This window comes from Prionailurus viverrinus, chromosome D2, assembly GCF_022837055.1.
Source record: "Prionailurus viverrinus isolate Anna chromosome D2, UM_Priviv_1.0, whole genome shotgun sequence".
NCBI lineage: Eukaryota > Metazoa > Chordata > Mammalia > Carnivora > Felidae > Prionailurus > Prionailurus viverrinus.
This window is the reverse complement of record NC_062571.1, coordinates 1,076,096-1,094,907: the sequence shown is the minus strand read 5'-3', so window position 1 is coordinate 1,094,907 and position 18,812 is coordinate 1,076,096. Positions and strand designations below refer to the sequence as shown.

The following is an 18,812-nucleotide window of genomic DNA, read 5'->3' as shown; positions in this document are numbered from 1 at the left end:
TACACATATCCCACAGCACCTATGGGCCCTCTGGGGGCCAAACTGACCTCGTCCGGGGCTGGTCATGAGTTAGAGCCTGTGTAGTTTGGAGTGAGAGCCACGTCGTTTCAGAGAATGTTTCCTCAAGACATATTTTTAAAGTAATTTTGTCAGTGTTGTATCTTTGTCATTATACAAGTCATGTCTTCAAATACCCACTCAGTCACCTCCTCCTGAGAACTTAATCATCATATCACCCTGCCTACTAACACATTTCTCCATGTGAATCTCCTTGGTTTGCCCAACTCTACAGTGTCACATGTCTCAAAACTATGCCTCTCTGTCCCTTTTCACAGAACTCCCCCTTCCTCGCCTGGATTTACATTATTGAGAAGCAAATCATTTATAATGTGAGGCGCTCCTCCTGCCCAATTCTCTCAACCCTACCAGAAGCATTTTAATCCTAATTATAAGAATACATAATTAAATTTTACAATAGATGTTTGGAAAAAGTAGTTTTAAAACTATTTTTTAGCTTGGCAATTTTTTTATTCAAAAAATCTTACACAGAAATAAAACATACAAAATACATACAATCCAGGCTGATTGCTGAAGTGAGAGGGAAGACATCGGAGAGATGTCGTAGAGAACTTCTCAGGGGCCTGAGTTGTGTTGTCTCCCCGAGTACAGCCTCCTTTGTGGGGACAATGACTGAAGTCTGCCTAGTCAGTGGAGGAGAGGGGAGTAGGCAGAGGTTCTAATCACCACCCTGCATCCCGGAAAATGAGCTAAGATTTGCAAATACACACACCCTGTTCTCACCCACCATGGAAGTCCTTCGTGCCCACAGATGTTCTCTCAGGAGACAGAACCAAGAAGAGATCAGCATTAAAGGCCTTTCCATCTACTCGGTTTTTTATCTGAACTTTGATGCCTGAAGGATTTCTATGAATTTTTGACCTACTCCAAAAAAGAAGTCAAGAGCCACAAATAGACAAGGGCATTTTATGATATAAAATCCATCCAGAATCCAGCTGTATAAAACATTATCAAAAAGTTGCTTAGATGATGGAATAAATCAATTAGATTAAAAATGATACACGGAAAGTTTTTGGAAGTTTTCTTTTGAAATCCCCTTCAAAGAGCCTTTTGTTTTGAGGATCCGATGCCTTCAGTCATGCCAAATAGCTTTTCTTTCATTAGTTTTAAGTTGGGGAATACAGAAGTCACACATAATAAAACATAATGAATAAAGGAAACGCAAAAATACTGTTGCATTGTGGACCAGAGAAAAATTTGTCAGATGGCAAACAATACACTCCAGTACTAAGCTGTACAAAGTATGTTTTTAAATAGTTAAAATAAATAATGAACATGTTTTGGATGTATGCCATTGTATCATTATGATTTTCATAAATCAATTCTTGTGATTTTCACTACACTCTTATGTAAAATTTACATTAACACTCTCAATTAAATGTTGTATATTGAGACACAGAGAGGTTAAGTAACTTGATGCAGTAACCCCAGTAAACCACCATTTATTAGATCCTTATGTGTATCGATTCTGGGCAGATGCTGTGACTCACTTTAGCCAGTATAATGCCCCAACAGAAAACAGACCCAGAGATAGTTCAGTTATAACATTCAAGAAGACCTAGCCGCTTCTGATTTTGCACTCTGGGGAGTCCTGCAACAAATGGGAGTGGTTCGGCTATGCTACTGGAGATCCTACATGGAAAGACCATGTGAAAAACCATCCTGAGAGAGGAAAGTCCAGTTGTCCCATGGACAAGCTAAGACCAGATTTTCAGCTATCCCATCAAGGTACCAGATGAGAGCAAAGCCATCTTTAATGTTATTCCTCCAACTGCCATCTCACTAGACCTGGAAAGCACCCCAAACACAACCAGCAGAAAAAAAAAAAAACCACCTCAGCCATAGCCAACACACCAAATCATAAGAACTAATAAAATGCTTGCCATTTTAAGCCAGTAAGCTTTGGGGTGGTTTGCTACACAGCAGATCACCAAGGCACATACATATGGTCACTTAGCTAGTGATTGCAAATGGGATTAAAACCTAGGAAACATGGCTCCAAGTCCTGTGCTGTCACTCAGTAAAACATCCTGTGTCACGATAAACACATACTAGCACAGGCTTACACAGCACCAAAGAATGGTTGTGGGTTCAGATGCATGATGTCAGGAAGAGAGGAATGCCAAAATATCCTCATCTACTGAATTTTCTACAGCATTAGACTTTCTTAGTCGTAAGTCAAAACACTGAATATTCTGAGCAATTGAATTCTGAATTCTGAACAATTCTCTAGAAAGGTGGACATATTTAAGTATTCTACTTATTATCCCTAATTTGATATCTAATAGCATAATCAACACTTAAAACCCTAATTCATTCTCTGCAAGCCCTGAAAATCTCCTCTTTCTTTGGAGTCTTCTTCATCTCAATCAATAGCGTCTTAACAATGCCAGCTACTTTGGACAAACATTTGCAGTTATTCTTGATTTCTCTCCTCCTCACACCAATAATTCAATCTGTTAATAATTATTATTGGTTCATTCTTTAAAACGTATTCTAGAACTATCTGTACCTCTCTATCACTGATCAAAACCACCGAGCCCTATGACCTTAACCACTTCAATGCCCACCTTGTACCCGACTTCTAATTGTCTCCTCTGTTGGTCTAATCTCAGTGGAAAAGACAGAGTGACACTTCCAGTATGGAAGTATAAATTCCCTGTAAACCAACACTGTACCAGATAACACTTATAGATTCTGGAGAAATCTGAGTATTCTAGAGAGTAAACAAAAGCAGGCTTTGGGGGGAGGGGAGTCAAACTGTGGAGAAGTAGTTAGCATGTCAATGATTTCTCCTCTGCTTTTTGGTCTTTGCCCAGAAGGCAGGCTGAAGCTATGTAGGATGTGACATAGGTTGCTAAAACTCTGATAGAGCATCTGTTTTCTAGAATAGATTTTCTTCTTGGCTAGAGGTAAAGCCAAGTAAAGAAGCCCAGGCAGCTGTGGCTGGTTGCCAGAGTATAGGGAATGCTGGAGAGATAAAGCTAGAGAAGAATCCCTAAACTCTATACATAAACACCCCACGAGTTTCTGGTTGGTCCTTGGACCATGTGCTTCACAAAGGCTTCCATGATTAAACGGAGGTTGGATTTCCATCCACAACAGTGGGAAAGATGGAGCTTCATACAAGTCTAGGCAATTACCTGCTAAGACGAAAACATCAACACTCTCCAAAAGAATGAAACAAGATTTAGAATCTTCACAAAATGATATCCACAGTGCTAAGGATATAAGTTCAAAATAACCTAACACAAAACAACAAAAAAATGTGACCCATTTCCAAAGAAAAGGGTCATCAACAAATGCCAATCAGATGCCATGTATTGGAATGATCAAGACAAGCCTTTCAAACTCTATCATGAATACGTTTAGTAAAGAAAGAAAAATGCTGTCAAAGCAAATAAAGATATAAAACTTCTTCAGGGAAATAAGATGGAAAAAAAAAACTAAAATAAAATTTTAGGAATGAAAATTAAATATTGAAATAAAAATTGCAGCATATGGGCCACTAACAAATGGAAATAGTAGATGAAAGTCACTGAAGTAGCCGTAGGTCAACAGAACTTACAGGAAAAGAAAGAAAAAAAGACACTAAAATAGGAAACAGAGGCTTGGAAACGCATGGAATGATAGCAAATGACTTAATGTCCAGATTAATAATTAATGAATCTCAGAAGAAAAGGAGAGTAAAAATGTGGCAGAAAAAAAAATGTTAAATAATGGCCTGCCAATATTGACAAATATCTGAACATTTATAAAAAACATTTTCTTCTTTATTTAAAATATAAATGTTTACAAATAAAAATTATTCATTGTGTTTTGCACTTTAAAAGTATGTAGACACAGTGAAAGATGATGGGGTGATTAAAGGGACACATATGAGAAGTGGTTTCTGCTGTTTATAAGAGATGAACATTAGCTCTAAGAAGATTATGAAAGTTCAGGAAGCATATTTTAATAACTAAAATTCTAAAGACCAATATAATGATGTTCACACATACACATACAAACAATAGAAAAATTAAAATGAGTATTTTTTTAAAAATACTGAAATAAGTTAAAAAGAGTCAGGAAAGCATACAGCAAAAATTAGACAAAATGATAGAACTAAAAAGACACAATGGCAATTACATTAAACATTAATAGTCTAAATACAAAAATTACAAGTCATAGATGGTCAGGATGGATGAGAAAGCATCACCCAATGATCTGCTGCCTACGCTATACAGACTTTAAAAAGTTACAAGTAGGGGCACCTGGGTGGGTCAGTCGGTTGAGCGTCTGACTTCAGCTCAGGTCATGATCTCACAGCTCATGAGTTTGAGCCCTACGTCGGGCTCTGTGCTGATAGCGCAGAGCCTGGAGCCTGATTCGGAGTCTGTGTCTCCCTCTCTCTCTGCCCGAGCCACTTGTGTTCTGTCTCTTTCTCTCTCAAAAATAAATAAACATTAAAAAAAAAAGTTACAAGTAAAGGGATAAAAAAAAGACATGTATACAAACATGGAGAAGGCAGGAATGGCTATATTGATAAAACACACATTACAGTAATGAGATAAAGAAAGATTTTCCACAAAAATAAGATTATTTTCTACTCTGCCCAAAGCCTTACAGCTGCTCAAAGGACACAGTCTGAGTGATGGCTCACATAGTATGAAGTCTCTCCTGCTCTGTTATTTCTCCAACATGCTCCTTTCTGACCCTGGCCTCTCTGGGGCCAGCTTCGGTCACACTGCCATGTCACCGCTAGTCTAAGACATTATGCTTGCCTAGGGCCTTGTTGGGTCCATGCTGTGTCTTAGTCAGGGTCAGCTACCCGGACAAAAAACCACAGACCAGGCGGCTTAAGCAACCAGAACCCACCTTTCAGTTTTGGAGGCTGGGAGGCCCAAGGTATTTACAGATTAGGTTCCTGACAAGACAGTCCTCCTGGCCTGCAGAAGGCCATCTCCTCGCTGCACCCTCAGAGTGCAGCGAAAGAGACCGTGCTGGTCTCTTCCTCTTACAAGGTCGTGAATCCCACCCCTCTCATGTCCTCACCTAAACCTAACTGTCTTCCAGAGGCCCTCCTTCCAAACATCATCACCCTGGGGTTTAGAGTTTCAACATAGGGATTTTGTTGGTACTCAAAGTTCTGGTCATATATCCCAACAGAAGATTAACGTTGGAAACACCATCAGGTGTGGGTCGGTGCTGCTTTGAACACAAGGTCCCACTGCGGTCTTCTGGTCAGTATTGCATGGTATAGAATTCTATTTTGTCTTGAGGTTCACAACGGGACGAGACCGTGGAGGGTCCAGGGCTGTAAGTCACAGTGCTCTTTCAAGGCTCTTCTTTCCTTCTACCTGGCACACTTGAAGTGCATCACAACCACTAGATAGAATCCAAGTGGGTTTCTGTCTTTGCATTGCTTCATATTAAAGTGAAAGGTTTAAGCCCTACCCACAAAGTCGGTAGAGAAAAAAAATCATTTTCTTAAGAGTTATGACTCCATATACATGTTGTATGATGATGTGGAATAAAATGCACGTTGCAGGACATTTTCTTAAAAAAAAATCATGCAGTCCATAACATGCTGTTTCTTCTGCCTGAGATTTACTTATCCCAGATACAATCATACCTGGTCCCCTCCCTCCTTCGGTACATTCTCAAGCCTCGTTCTACTGACAGTGACAATGCAAGTGCCTCACTCGACTCTCCCTTTCTTTCCACTGGGATCTAATTTTCCACGGATCATTTATAGTCTGGGGTACTACAGGTTTCCCTTGGGTTTTGTCCCTTGTTTGCTAGCAGAACGGAAGTGTGATGATGGCAAGAATTTGTGTTGTGTTAACTCCCCTAGCCCCAGACGACAAGTTCAACGATCATTTGTTGAACACAGGAATGAGTGAGTGAAACACTGGTGAACACCAGGTCTATCCCAGACACCCTACCACTCCTGGGACACAGGGACATTTTGGGAGTCGAGGCCAAAGAACTGTCCTCTGGGCCCTCCAGGTGATCTAGGAGTGTGCTCAGAATCTTACTTTGGAGGCTCTCCTCCCCATTGGGCATCTCTGCTGTCCATTCATTCTTATGGGGCTGCGGGGTCTCAGAGTCCACAGGGTCCTGCTCAGGTAGGCCAGGCCAAGTGCAGTAACCCAGCCCTGGAAGGGAGTTGCTGAATTGTGGCCCTCCGTAAGGAGACCCACAGGGCAGTCACTTCACCGCTGGGGGCCCTGCTAGCGTGAAATGTCCCGAAATGCCTGTCTGAATACCAACACTGAATTTTCTTGTTTGCTCCTTCCCAGCTTTCCCCCTGCGTGCCGGGTGCCGGGAGATCTAATAATGACGGAGCAGGTGTCTAACCAGGAGTGTGCAGGTCATGGATGGGCAGGCTGATAACCACAGGAAGTGAGAGTGTGTCCCTGGGGCCCAACAAACGTGATTTTTAAAGCCTCCTCTGATTCCTTTCTGAATCTTCCGAGCTATGGGGGAAATAGGAACCAACCTTTGGTGAGGACACAGGGTGTCAGACATGGGGAAGGTCCCTTATTAAAGCAGTAAACTTGGTTACTATGAGCTAACATTTCACTGTCCCTTAAAAATCAATGTTTCCCTTTGTAAGAAAATTTATTATTTAAATAGGTTATTATTTTACTGCATAGATAATGAAGGATTCGTAGGCCTATAGCTCCCACTGGTGGGCGTGTTGAAAGGGACACTTGAATTTAAAGGGACAGATTTCTCTGACTCACGGGATCAGCACAGGCATCCACTTCTCCTACCCAACATCCACTCCCGGTAGCGGAAACCCAGGATTAGACACCCTAAGTGATGGACATTTCTTGAGATTGTATAACCCAGATCTGGGTCATTGCATAGACCCTACAAGAATCCTCAGGGAGGGGACTTCTCATTTTGGAGAAGGAATGGAGCTTTAGGTTGAGGGGCTTGAAGAAACGGTAGCTTAAGAGATATGTCCAAACTGAAGACAAAATTCAGGTGAGGATAAGGAAAATTGTCCTCAGGACTCAGATCAAAGAAAGGCCAAGTTGGCTAAAACCTTTGCCTTTAACTTCCTGCATTATATTCAGGTCTAAAGCTGTTCTAATCCTTCAGCAGAGAAATGTTGTTATTTCCAAGTATTATTTACACTTACCTTTACAAGTGCAGTGAAACCACATTGTCCAAATGAAGAAGGACAAGGGTTAAGCTCCACATTCAGCCAAAGCCGAGACTGAAGCAAAATATCGCCATCACAGAATGAACATCTGAGACACCAGAATGAACCAAAAATGTGTCTGAACACCATGAAGCGGTGTCACAATGTCATTATTTCAAAGTGTGGTGGCGACATTTTAGAAGTTTGGTATTAAAGGCAGAGGAAGCACAGCCCAGCATCGTCTCTTGCTAATGACTTCTGCAGATACCATCCTGAATGCTCACCAAACGGGAGCACAGGGAGAATTCCGGCCAGCCCAAACTCTGTGGGTTCCTTGTCGCCCACACGCTCTCACTCCGATGAGGGCCACCAAGCTAAAGGTCAGAGTACAGCGAGCTCTGTGACTCCTGGTCAGAAGTGACGTGCAGTTCCATCGAGGCGACCCCGAATACCGACCTCGTGCGTTTTAAGAAGATGCTTTCTATTTCCAGAAACAGTCTTGTCCTCACTACTTAATTTTTCTCACATTCTCCACGCATTCGCGGTTTCACACAATTACTTGAAATTTTGTTCTTAAACCTCAGACCTGAACGGTGAGTATGCAGGCATCTGAATTTCCAATTGCACCTCAACTTCCCTTGCATGAATACCAATCTCAACCTTTTTCAGGTGCGGGATGGAGGCATCACGGGAAAGTCCCTGCACTCTCAAAACTGCCATCGTGGTGACACTTCAGCAGCTTTCGGAAGACAATCTCTATTCTTTAAAGCAACCAGCGGTTGTTAGTGTCTATGCTGGCACTGCTACATTATTTGGAATATCTATATCGGTATCTCTACCTGCAAAACATGGAAATAAAGTTTTCTTGAATTTTGAACGTCTTGCATAAATAAGTACGTGATGACGAGGAGGGTCCAAAATTCCTTGCGCATCATGTGGTTTGCCCACGGCTGAAGAATGACGAGGGAGACCCACCATCTTCCCTACCCCCACATGCTGTCTCGTGCCTGCTCTCCAAACACACGACTGAAATGCAGGACTAAGATGTGGCAGGACTCCTGTGTCACTTATACCCTCACCACCCCTGTTCTACTATCAGTGACACTTGTACAACGTTGAAGTATCCAGTCATTCATCTTGCCAAAGGCCAAGGCAGAAGGCACTGCAAGCTAGAGATTTTATTTTTACATACTGTCTATTCCTGGTGTATGCCTGCATAGACGGGGATGTTTCTCCAGTGGACATCAATGGGATTGACATGCAAAGGGAGGGAGAGCTGGGCCACCTCATCTCCTAGGCCACAGCAGAGAGCAGTCATTCACCTGACAAATATTTAGTGGTTCAGGTTCCCAGGCAGCAGCCAATCCTAGCAGAGGGGATCCACGGCTGAACCTACAACAGTATGCACACTGCTGAGAGGTGATTGTGGCTTTTCTAGCCATCTTGCACTATTTTCTCAAGGATATTTTTATAGCCAACATTCTTGAAAGACAGGGTAGCATCTCACCTTGGGTCAGAGAGCAGATTTATCTCCTGACCAGAATAATAAAAATGCTGTCTTCTTCAGGGACAAAAATTAAGCAGATTTGGGGAAGCTCATTGTAAGACTGGTGATTTGCTAACCTCAGTGATCTCAGCTATGATGCAGATCCAGTCTGTTGAACATTTACCTGAGCCTGTCTCCATGTCAACTCCATAGGACCTGAGGGGCAAAGGGAAGCCATGGAAAGTTCAGGATGTGTGCTATGCTAGTGAGTGATCGATTATCCAAGAGTTCTTTGTTTCCTTCTCAATTCAATTTATGAAAGTCTGACAGGTAACACTAACAGTTCTGTTGTTGCTTAGGGATTCCTGGAGCACTTGGCATGCTCGATGGACATTCCAGGGTTACCCTGTCAAGAAAGAATGTAGGGGCAAACGTCCTGGTTGTATCCATAGGCTAGAGAGAGCTGTTTCCTCTATGAGGAAGAAAGAAAACAAGCTGGGTTTACTTTATTTAAGCTGTAAGTTCCCTGAAATTAATTGTCCTACCTATTGTTTATGGGTATATGATAACAACTTTGCAATGAAAAGAAAGCAGAATATTGATACTAATGCCAAATAACTTCTCTTAAGCACTTTTTATTTTGGTACTGGAAAGAAAAAGAAAAAGAAAAAGAACGGTCAGTTGAGCATTTGACTCTTGATTTCGGCTCAGGTCATGATCCCAGGGGCATGAGATCCCCATGTTAGGCTTTGTGCTGAGCGTGGAGCCTGCTGGGGATTCTGCCTCCCCCTCTCCCCCTGCCCCTCCATCTAATGCCTCTTCTCTGGGCACGCGCACAAGTGCATCCTCGCTCTTACAACAAAAATGGCAGCTGAAATTGAATGTACTTAAATTTCATTTCTCCAGTGGTATTTACAGAATTGCTGTATACGTTTTCTTCACACAGATATGTATTGTTTCTTAAGCACATCACAAATAAATTCATTTTTATGATAGAGAATTTAGAAAATATTGACACCTAAAAAAGAAAGCTAAGTATCTTTCATAATCCCGGCACTGAAGTTAATCACTGTTAACATTTAGGACATTATCTTTCCAGTTGTTACATCCATGATTTATAGCAAAATAGTGTATGGTTTATTTGAAATTCCATAATATTTTCTAAGATTAGCAACCTATCATTAATCTATTAACAATCATATTACTAATTTATTTCTATTTTTTGAACTCAATTTGTTACATAAGTATGCGGTGTGTGTTTAACAGTGGAATCATGTACATGTAAAGATGAATGGATCCAGAGTGTAGTAATGATCCAGGTAAAGTGTACCCTGAATGATGTGGTCATTCCTGTTCTTCTTACTGAAAGCTCCTGAATGTTTTCCCTGTCAATGGTAGAAGCTTCTAGTAGTCCTCTGCCGGAACTCTGCAGGGAGCTCCATGTGGTGAAATTGTGAGCTGGTGACGCCCATCACTCTCCTTGTTCGCTACCCCCCTCCTCTGTCGGGAGCAGAGCTATTGTAGCAACTCAGCATCCCAGCACCCAGTATGCGGGGACAAAACCGCCCAGCAGAGACGGAGTCTCTTAGCTGTTGGGTGTCCCCGTGGGACAGAACTGCATCGACAGACCCTTATCACTCACTTCAGGACTGTTTTGAAAGAGAAATGTGCCTCTTTGTTCTTTGTGCTGTATTAAATTGCATCCTTTTCTTACAGCAGCCTTACCTTAACCAGTACATTTCTTACTTACAGAATTGTCTATTTTTTGTAGTAATATTCTTGATTTCTTAGTTCCCTGCCCTGTAAATCAAGATACTTTTTTCGGGCGCCTGGGTGGCTCAGTCGGTTGAGTGTCCGACTTCAGCTCAGGTCATGATCTCACACTCCGTGGGTTCGAGCCCCGCGTCGGGCTCTGTGCTGACAGCTCAGAGCCTGGAGCCTGCTTCAGATTCTGTGTCTCCTTCTCTCTCTGTCCCTCCCCTGCTCATGCTCTGTCTTTCTCTGTCTCAAAAATAAATTAATAAAAACATTTAAAAAATGTTATAAAAAAAAGATACTTTTTTCATAATCACATAACTTTGGTGCATACTAGAAACCTGGAAATTTACAAAGGAAAAAAATCTTCTACTTATAAAAACAGAAGCTTTTTTTTTTTCAGAGTTGTCAGATTTGTCTGATATTACATAGGATGAGGCTTCACTGTCAGAATGCTTAGTAAAATAATCTTACTAGTGACCTAATATAAAGTAGCAAGCAAGAGGAAGACATTTACCTTCAACCTCAACCGTTATGACCTAAAATTCATAATGGTCTCTGAAATTGTATTCTTCCCTCTTGTTACCTCTTCCTAAGGACTCTTGTACTAAACCGCATTTGACAGTCCAGATAGTCAATTGAGTTCTGCTAGACAGATTTATGCTCACTCATTTAGTCAAAATGGTTGTGCGCCTGAAATAATAGTGTGCTGCTTTTTCCAAAAACATGGATGAGAGAGGCTGAAATTTGTAGACAGCAATTTTCATATGGTGTGATCATTACAATGGGTCATATGTGATAGAGTGTAAAAAATAAGGCATTATAGGTTTTGTAATGACAGACTGTAGCCCAGTCTTAAAAATTGTAGAAAATTTCCTGGAGGAGGTAATGTCAACACTCAGTCCTGAAGAATAGGACATATCCAGATGAAGGAGGCAGGGGCACAGAAAAGACAGTAACCAGTGGTATAAGGGAAATCTAGGAGAGGACCCATATTTTCTTCCCCCTAATCCAATTACTATTCCAAGGAGCAAGATGGTACTTATCAGGATAATGAAAAAGTAAGTTTCTATTCTTTTTTGTCCTTATTTACCTCATTCTAAGTCAGCTGGAAAAAAAAACCACTTCATTTTACATTTTTCTTCTACCATAACATTATCATTCTCTACACACATGAAAGACATATTTACTTATTTTTTTTAAAGATTTTAATTTTTTAAGTAATCTCTGCACCCAACATGGGGCTTGAACTCACATACCCAAGATCAAGAGTCACATGCTCTCCCGGCTGAGGCAGCCAGGCATCCTGGAAATAACATATGGTCCAAATCTATGGGCTTTCACCCATGGAAAAGCAGGTTTTGACAGAGCTCTCGGTGGCTCCTTAGAGATGGATGGAACATTCAATCATTCATCTAAATTTGTGTGTTTAAAGCTAACGAAAGTAAATGGGCCTTTAGTGTGGTCTCTGGGTCACGTCAGCACATTATTTTTGCAGTCTCTCAGAGGGCTCTTGATTGATAGCACAGAGCAAATGACTTCAGATGCTGCTGGCCTCCCCCAGTAGGTGTTAAAATAGGTGTTCAGGTCTGTTGCATTTTATCAAACGTTTAAACAGTGACTAATGGGACTTATGTTCCAGGTTTTGTGATGAAATAACACGGTTGCTTATTTCATATGCCTTCAAATTTTCCATAAACTTTTAGAGTCATTTTATGAGTACAGGGTCATTAAATAAAGTATACTTGAAAATTCATACATACATAAAATACATAAAATGATGATATACAACATATATAGGAGGTCAGTACAAGGGAAACTTCCTTTAAAGGATCTATAAATCTGATATTGAAAGTCCGCTGAGGGCTTATTCTTTGGGATATTAGATTTTTGCTGCATTTTAATCTGACACAACAAATTTAAATCAATAGTTATTAGCCATAAACTGTGAGAAACTTCTGTATATTTTCATCCTATTATTATACAAAATTATAGTAATTACAAGTGCAGCACAAAGGAAAAATACCCTGAACAGAGAGGAAGGAAATTGTAAAACACTCATTAGCATTAGGAAAAAACTCCTATTTTGCATAATATGAAAGCAGAGATAAAAGAAAGTACATTTAGGTAATCCAATTTTAACATTAAAATTTGCAAAATGTAAATCTTACATTTAAAATGCTCTATAATCCAAAGATGTAGCTAACATAATGATGGAGTTCTATGAGCAGACATTTTCTGTTTCATGAGAAATTATGAGTTTAAAAATAAAAATCTTGAAAAGGGTTAAAAAGTAAAGGCTTCTTTTTGGAAAAAAAAAAAAAGTGAGAAAAAATTGTGTCCTTTCCATGGCTGTGTCAGGTTACCTTTTCTATTGGGTTGTGCTTTTGCCTCAACTTAGTGCTGCCATTTGATCAAGGCACATTGTTATTTAGGAGCTTAACAGATTCACCATTTGTTAAAAAATTAACAAAATGGCAATAAACCACCATATATATTTTTTCTTTTGTGTATTAACGCATAAAAACAAGAAAGGCAAAAAATAATTGAGAAGTCTACTGTGTCCTCCAATGTGTACTTTAGAGGTACTTTGACCCAGTCTGTCAAAGATTGCTCTCAACTATTTTAAATTTTTTTTTATAATGTTTTTATTTATTTTTGCGACAGAGAGAGACAGAGCATGAGCAGGGGAGGGGCAGAGAGAGAGGGAGACACAGAATCGGAAGCAGGCCCCAGGCTCTGAGCTGTCAGCACAGAGCCCGATGCAGGGCTCAAACCCACAGACTGTGAGATCATGACCTGAGCCGAAGTCAGACGCTTAACCAACTGAGCCACCCAGGCGCCCCTGCTCTCAACTATTTTAAATGTCAAATCCAAATGTTGCAATTTAGGATTAATAAAGTATTGGTTCTATTTGATAAATTTACTCATTTCCCTTTAGCCTCACCAGCCTAAGTCTCCATTTTACCCAGTGACTGAAATCTAAGTGAATGCCATCCTCAGGATACGTGCTGGGGTATTTGAAGATCTCTACTTATATTCAGCCCTCCAGAAAGTTTCTCAATGGTCGAAACTCGGCAACGGTTAGGACAGACATTCCAGAATGAATAGCCTCGCTAAAAAAAATTCTGAGCACTCACTTAAAAAAAATTATCCATAAGCATCAGTGCAAAATTTATCCTTTATGAACTGTACGATTTATTGTCACTTTGTGATTAGAGTTATCAGATTTAGTAAATAAAAATATAAGACATCCAGTTAAATTTGAATTTCATATAACAAGTGAATGTGTTTTTAGTATAAGTATGTCCTATGTAATATTAGAGATACATCTACCTACCTTTCTTTCTAATATCTATCATTTATCTATCTGTCATCTACCTATCATCTATTTATCATCTATCTATCTATCTGACCATTTATTACTTGTCTAAAATTTAAATACAACTGGGAATCTTGGATTTTATCTGGCAGTCTTCTGTGGGATGTTGTTTTAACCCAGGTCATTATGCAGCTTCTTGTTCTAACATCTGTCCTTTCTCCCAACTATCTTTTTTTCTGCCCATTCTGGTCAGAGTCTCTGCTTACGTTTCTACTCTTAACAACCGTGTGGTACCTCTGGCCAGTTTGCTCAGACTGGTTACCCAGAGTCAATTCTTTCTCCGTGAAACAGAATACTCTCCTAGGCTTAAGCCCCTCATCTGATTCATTCAGTAATCTCAGAACCAGCTTGTTTTCTGTTGTACAATCTTTTTGGAAGTTTGTCTCATTACATATGGTTTTCCTGGCCTCTTTCTGCCCTTTAACAAGGAGCTAAATGATATCACTGTCTTAGAATGACATTTTTGACATGACAACATCTTGAGTAATTAAAGGAAAATAATTAGTTGTTACCATGTTCAGTTCTTAACCCAACTCCTAGAAGGAAGTATAGAGGAAAGGGTTCTTGACATCAGTCTTGACAATGATCTTTTGGGTTTGATACCAAAGGCAAAGGCAAAAAAAGAAAAAAATAAAGAAGAGGCACTTCACCAAACTAGAAAAGCTTCTATACAGCAGACCAAACCACCAATAATAAGAAAAGGCAGCCTACTGGGTGGGAGAAAATATTTGCAAATCACCTGTCTGGTAAGTGGCTAATAAAACTCATACAACTCAGTGTCAAAAATAATAATGATAACCCTGTTTTTAACATGGGCAGAGAAACTGACTGGATATTTTTCCAAAGAAGACACACAAATGACCAACGGGGACATGAAACTGTGCTCGACTTCACTCACCATCAGGAAGTATAAACATCACCTCACGCCTGTCAGAATGGTACAAATAAAAAAGACAAGAAATAACAAGAGTTGGCCAGGGTGTGAAGAAAAGGAAACCCTTGTGCACCGTTGTCGGGAATATAAATCAGTACAGCCTCTGCGGGAAACAGTGTGGAGGTTCCCAAAATGTTTAAAAATAGAGCTACCGTATGGCCCAGCGGTCCCCCTGATGGGTATTTGCCCAAAGAAAATGAAGACTGGAGATGAGAGAGTTCCCTGTACTCACATGCTCACTGCAGCGCTGCTCACACGAGCCAGAATATGGACACCGAAGTGTCTTAACAGACGAACGCACAAATAAGATGTAGTGTGTGTGTGTGCACGCGCGTGTGTAGTGGAATATTATTCAGTCATGAGAAAGAAGGAGCTCTTGCCCTTTACAACAAATAGGTGGACCTTCACGGTATTGGGAGAGAAAGACAAACACTGTATGATATCCATTATACCTGGGTTCTAAAAAAGCAGAACTCATAGAAAGAGACCAGAATGGTGGTTACCAGGAAGCAGGGGGAGGGGATGTTGCCAAATCTTCTCACCCTGTTATGTGACATGATGCAGGCGTTAGCTCACACTATGGCGCTAATCATTTTATAATATATGTGTATTAAATCAACACGTCGTCCGCTTAAACTTATGCAGTGTCATATGTCAACTCTATTTCAATAAAGCTGGAAAAATTTAACTCAAACGTATTTTAGTATCTGGTAGAATTATTCTTCCCTGCCCCCGTAGAAGTTAGGTGCGGTCATGTGACTTTCCCCTCATGAAATGTTAGCAGAGGTACCCCTTGTGAACAGTGAAAATTCAAAGCAAGACTTACCACCCCTCTTCTTACGGCTGCGTGGTTCTGGAGGGCATGTTTTTAAATGGAGTGTCTGAGTGACAGATTAGCAGAACCTCCTTGGTGACCCAGTTCGGACGCACAGCCCTGTAAGAAAGAAATGTCTTTCAAAACTTTAGGGTCATCAGTATATGGAATAAACCTACCTCATGCTGATGCACATAGCCACTACAGATAATCGGAATCACAGAATCAGGCAGGCTTATATGTCTGAGAGGAACTATAACTAGTCAGTCACTGCCTCCTTTATTTCGAAGCAGTGAACCAAAAATTAAAGTCATCTATTTGATTTTAAATAGAAACTACAGGATAATTTTTATTCATTTCAGCTGGAAAAATATATGAGATTTTTTATACTCCAGATCTCCATCTTCTCTAAAATAAGGACACAGCTTTTTTCATTTCACGCAGCTCTAAGAGGACATAACTAATTTTAGAAGCATCACTCGACTTACTATCCCGTGCACATTTGTGGCATTATCTGCTAACCACCTATAAATGAGTCTGTCTCTGATAAATTGCCTATATACTAATTTAAAATTAATAATCTACACAATTAATTATATTTTATTGAATGAAAGCCCTCGATTTCTATTTACACTAACAGTAATATGACATTCTAAATTACCATGGTTGTTATTAATAAAATGTTTATGCACTTTAAGAAAAAAATTAATAGGCTTGTGACCAAATATCTAATATTCACACCCTTTACAGCAGTCTACATTACGTTTAACCAACATGATCATTTTGAAACAGTCTCAATTTGTTTGACTTGTTAATGGCTAGCCGAAAAACTCATTACAAGAAAGCATCACCTGTTGAACGTACTCACAGCAGGAAAAACACATTGAAATCCTCTGCTGTGCTTATACCTGTAACTTAGTTTCCCTACGTTGGGGATTTGGAAATCGCCATTTCTGATGCCTGATGCCTGTCTCACTCATCTTGTTTTCTACTACGTATTTTTCTCTCTTAGGTTTCAGAGAATTTTCCTCGTTTTTCATAGTCTAATATAATCTCTCAAGTCCCGTTAGTATTTCTTATAGTTTCTCTGGGTTCCTTCTCAGTCACTTTTAAAAATCTTAAAATACTAATATTTGAATGAAGGCAGTGAGGAGTCAAACATGCGCAATATCCTTAAACACATATTTATGCCGTATGCAATCTTTAAAAACTGACACAGGTCTAAGTTTACAACTGGTAATCCTAACTTTCATCCAAAATGAACAACTGTGGAGAAATACAGGCAGTTTTTACATTCAGTCACTATCTCCCGCTCACCTCTCAACATTAACGGCTGTGGGATTCATGTGGTCATGTTATGCCCAGAATTCGTGAACCCCAAAGACCACTAGGGAGCGGAGTCCTATGCAAAAGCAAAAGAGCCTTTATTCAAGCTAGCTTGAGCTCAATCCCCTACCTGCACTGAGGCAGCGGTGAGATACCGGGGAGAGAGAGCGAGTTTCAAAAGCACAAAGGTTTTATTGGGGCCTAGGGGCAGTTGGTGAGGTAATGGCTGTGGCCTCAGCCGATTGGCTGGGGAAGGGTCGTGGCCTCGGCCGATTGGCTGGGGAAGGGTCAGAGTCCTGTTACGCAGGTCGCTGGGCGTGTTTTGATCAGGAAGTTTGAACGGGTGAGCGGGAGGTTACTCAAGGGGAGGAGGCGAGGTCTGAGGTTTCTGCGATTTTCCCGGAAAAGGGGTCATGTCGGGGACATTGTCACTCAAGGTGGAGGACACAGAACAAGATGGAGTCGGCCGGCGTAGGCCCGCCCTTTCAATCACTGGAGGTATGTGTGCAATTTTTAACATATCAACTTTGCACACTTGAAATTATGTGAGTTTACATGCATCATCTTCTCAAGGGAAAGGAAAATCCCACATTCATTCCCGCATCCCTTGTATCAGAAACCAGTTGGGAAAACTCGGAAGTTTGATGAATGTGTTTTGAATGCATGTTTGCTTTGGTATCTCTGCTGTGCTTCAGTATAACCAGGCACCATACTTGAATTTAATGGAGGCGTACTTTGGCTCTTCATTTCCTGATTGTTTCCTTTTATTTTCACACTAGTTCTTGCATTTTGTGCAAACTCATTAATTCTAGCCTCTTTTCTCCTGCTTCTATATAAGGCTGGGCCATATCTCCTGGGCTGGCTTGGGTCTACCCACTCACAGGGGGTATAAATCACCTTGCACCTGAAAACAATGTGTGAAAAGAGTGTCTGAGCCTCAGTTCCTGAGGCAGTTCATGAGGTATTTCTCCCTTTATGGAAACTTTCCAGTTACTATGCAATTCTAAAAGCAGGGCATGAACTATTTCTCTAGATGTTGAAATATTTAGAACATATAGGTGGTGAGAGTCACATATTCATTTATTTAGTTAGTCATCAAATATGTATTGAGTATTTACAATAAATAATTCACTATGTTCCTTAAAATGATTAAAGCATGGACCCTGCTGGAAATTAGCTCATCATTTATGAGGGAAAATAAGACAAGTGGATATATAGAACAAAATTAGATGCTGATAAAAAAAAAATACCAAGAGAACTAAGTCAGAGCAAAGAGAGGAAACAGGAAAGCCCGTTGAGGAAGGGCAACTCAGAAATGAAAGATGTGGCATTTAAAATAGACCCCCCGGCTGGGGCGCCTGGGTGGCGCAGTCGGCCAAGCGTCCGACTTCAGCCAGGTCACGATCTCGAGGTCCGTGAGTTCGAGCCCCGTGTCGGGCTCTGGGCTGATGGCTCAGAGCCTGGAGCCTGTTTCCGATTCTGTGTCTCCCTCTCTCTCTGCCCCTCCCCCATTCATGCTCTGTCTGTCCCAAAAATAAATAAAAAACGTTGAAAAAAAATTAAAATAAAATAAAATAAAATAGACCCCCGGAGGTGGATATGACTCTCACAGGCAGAGATAATGAAGGGATCAGAGAAGTACATTCGAGGAAGAAAATAATAAATGTGGTCAAGCACGCAGAAAATTTGGGAAATGCTCTACTATATGAATGGAAACATGGCTGTAGATGCTGAGCCCAGAAGAGGTTGAATTTCAGTTGAAATTTTCTGAGATGTATTTATAAAGAATTGAGAAGTCACTGAAAGGGATTTGGTCAAGAGGCTGGCATAATCAGCGCATGTTGTATTACTGTAAATCTGTCGACAGTGACAGAGTAGGGAGAGGGAAGAGAGAGA

At 40.5% G+C, this 18,812-nt stretch overlaps 1 long non-coding RNA gene across 1 annotated transcript in view; it reads right to left on the bottom strand.

Annotated features, from left to right (window-relative positions):
* The window catches only part of LOC125147960 (uncharacterized), a 111,809-nt gene extending 94,742 nt beyond the window's left edge, over window positions 1–17,067 (bottom strand). The window contains exons 1-2 of the long non-coding RNA XR_007145359.1: window positions 17,047–17,067; window positions 15,603–15,710 (exon numbers count right to left, since the gene is read on the bottom strand). This is a non-coding gene — a long non-coding RNA (uncharacterized LOC125147960). The remainder of the gene's footprint in view (window positions 1–15,602; window positions 15,711–17,046) is intronic.
* Window positions 17,068–18,812: the final 1,745 nt, after the last annotated feature.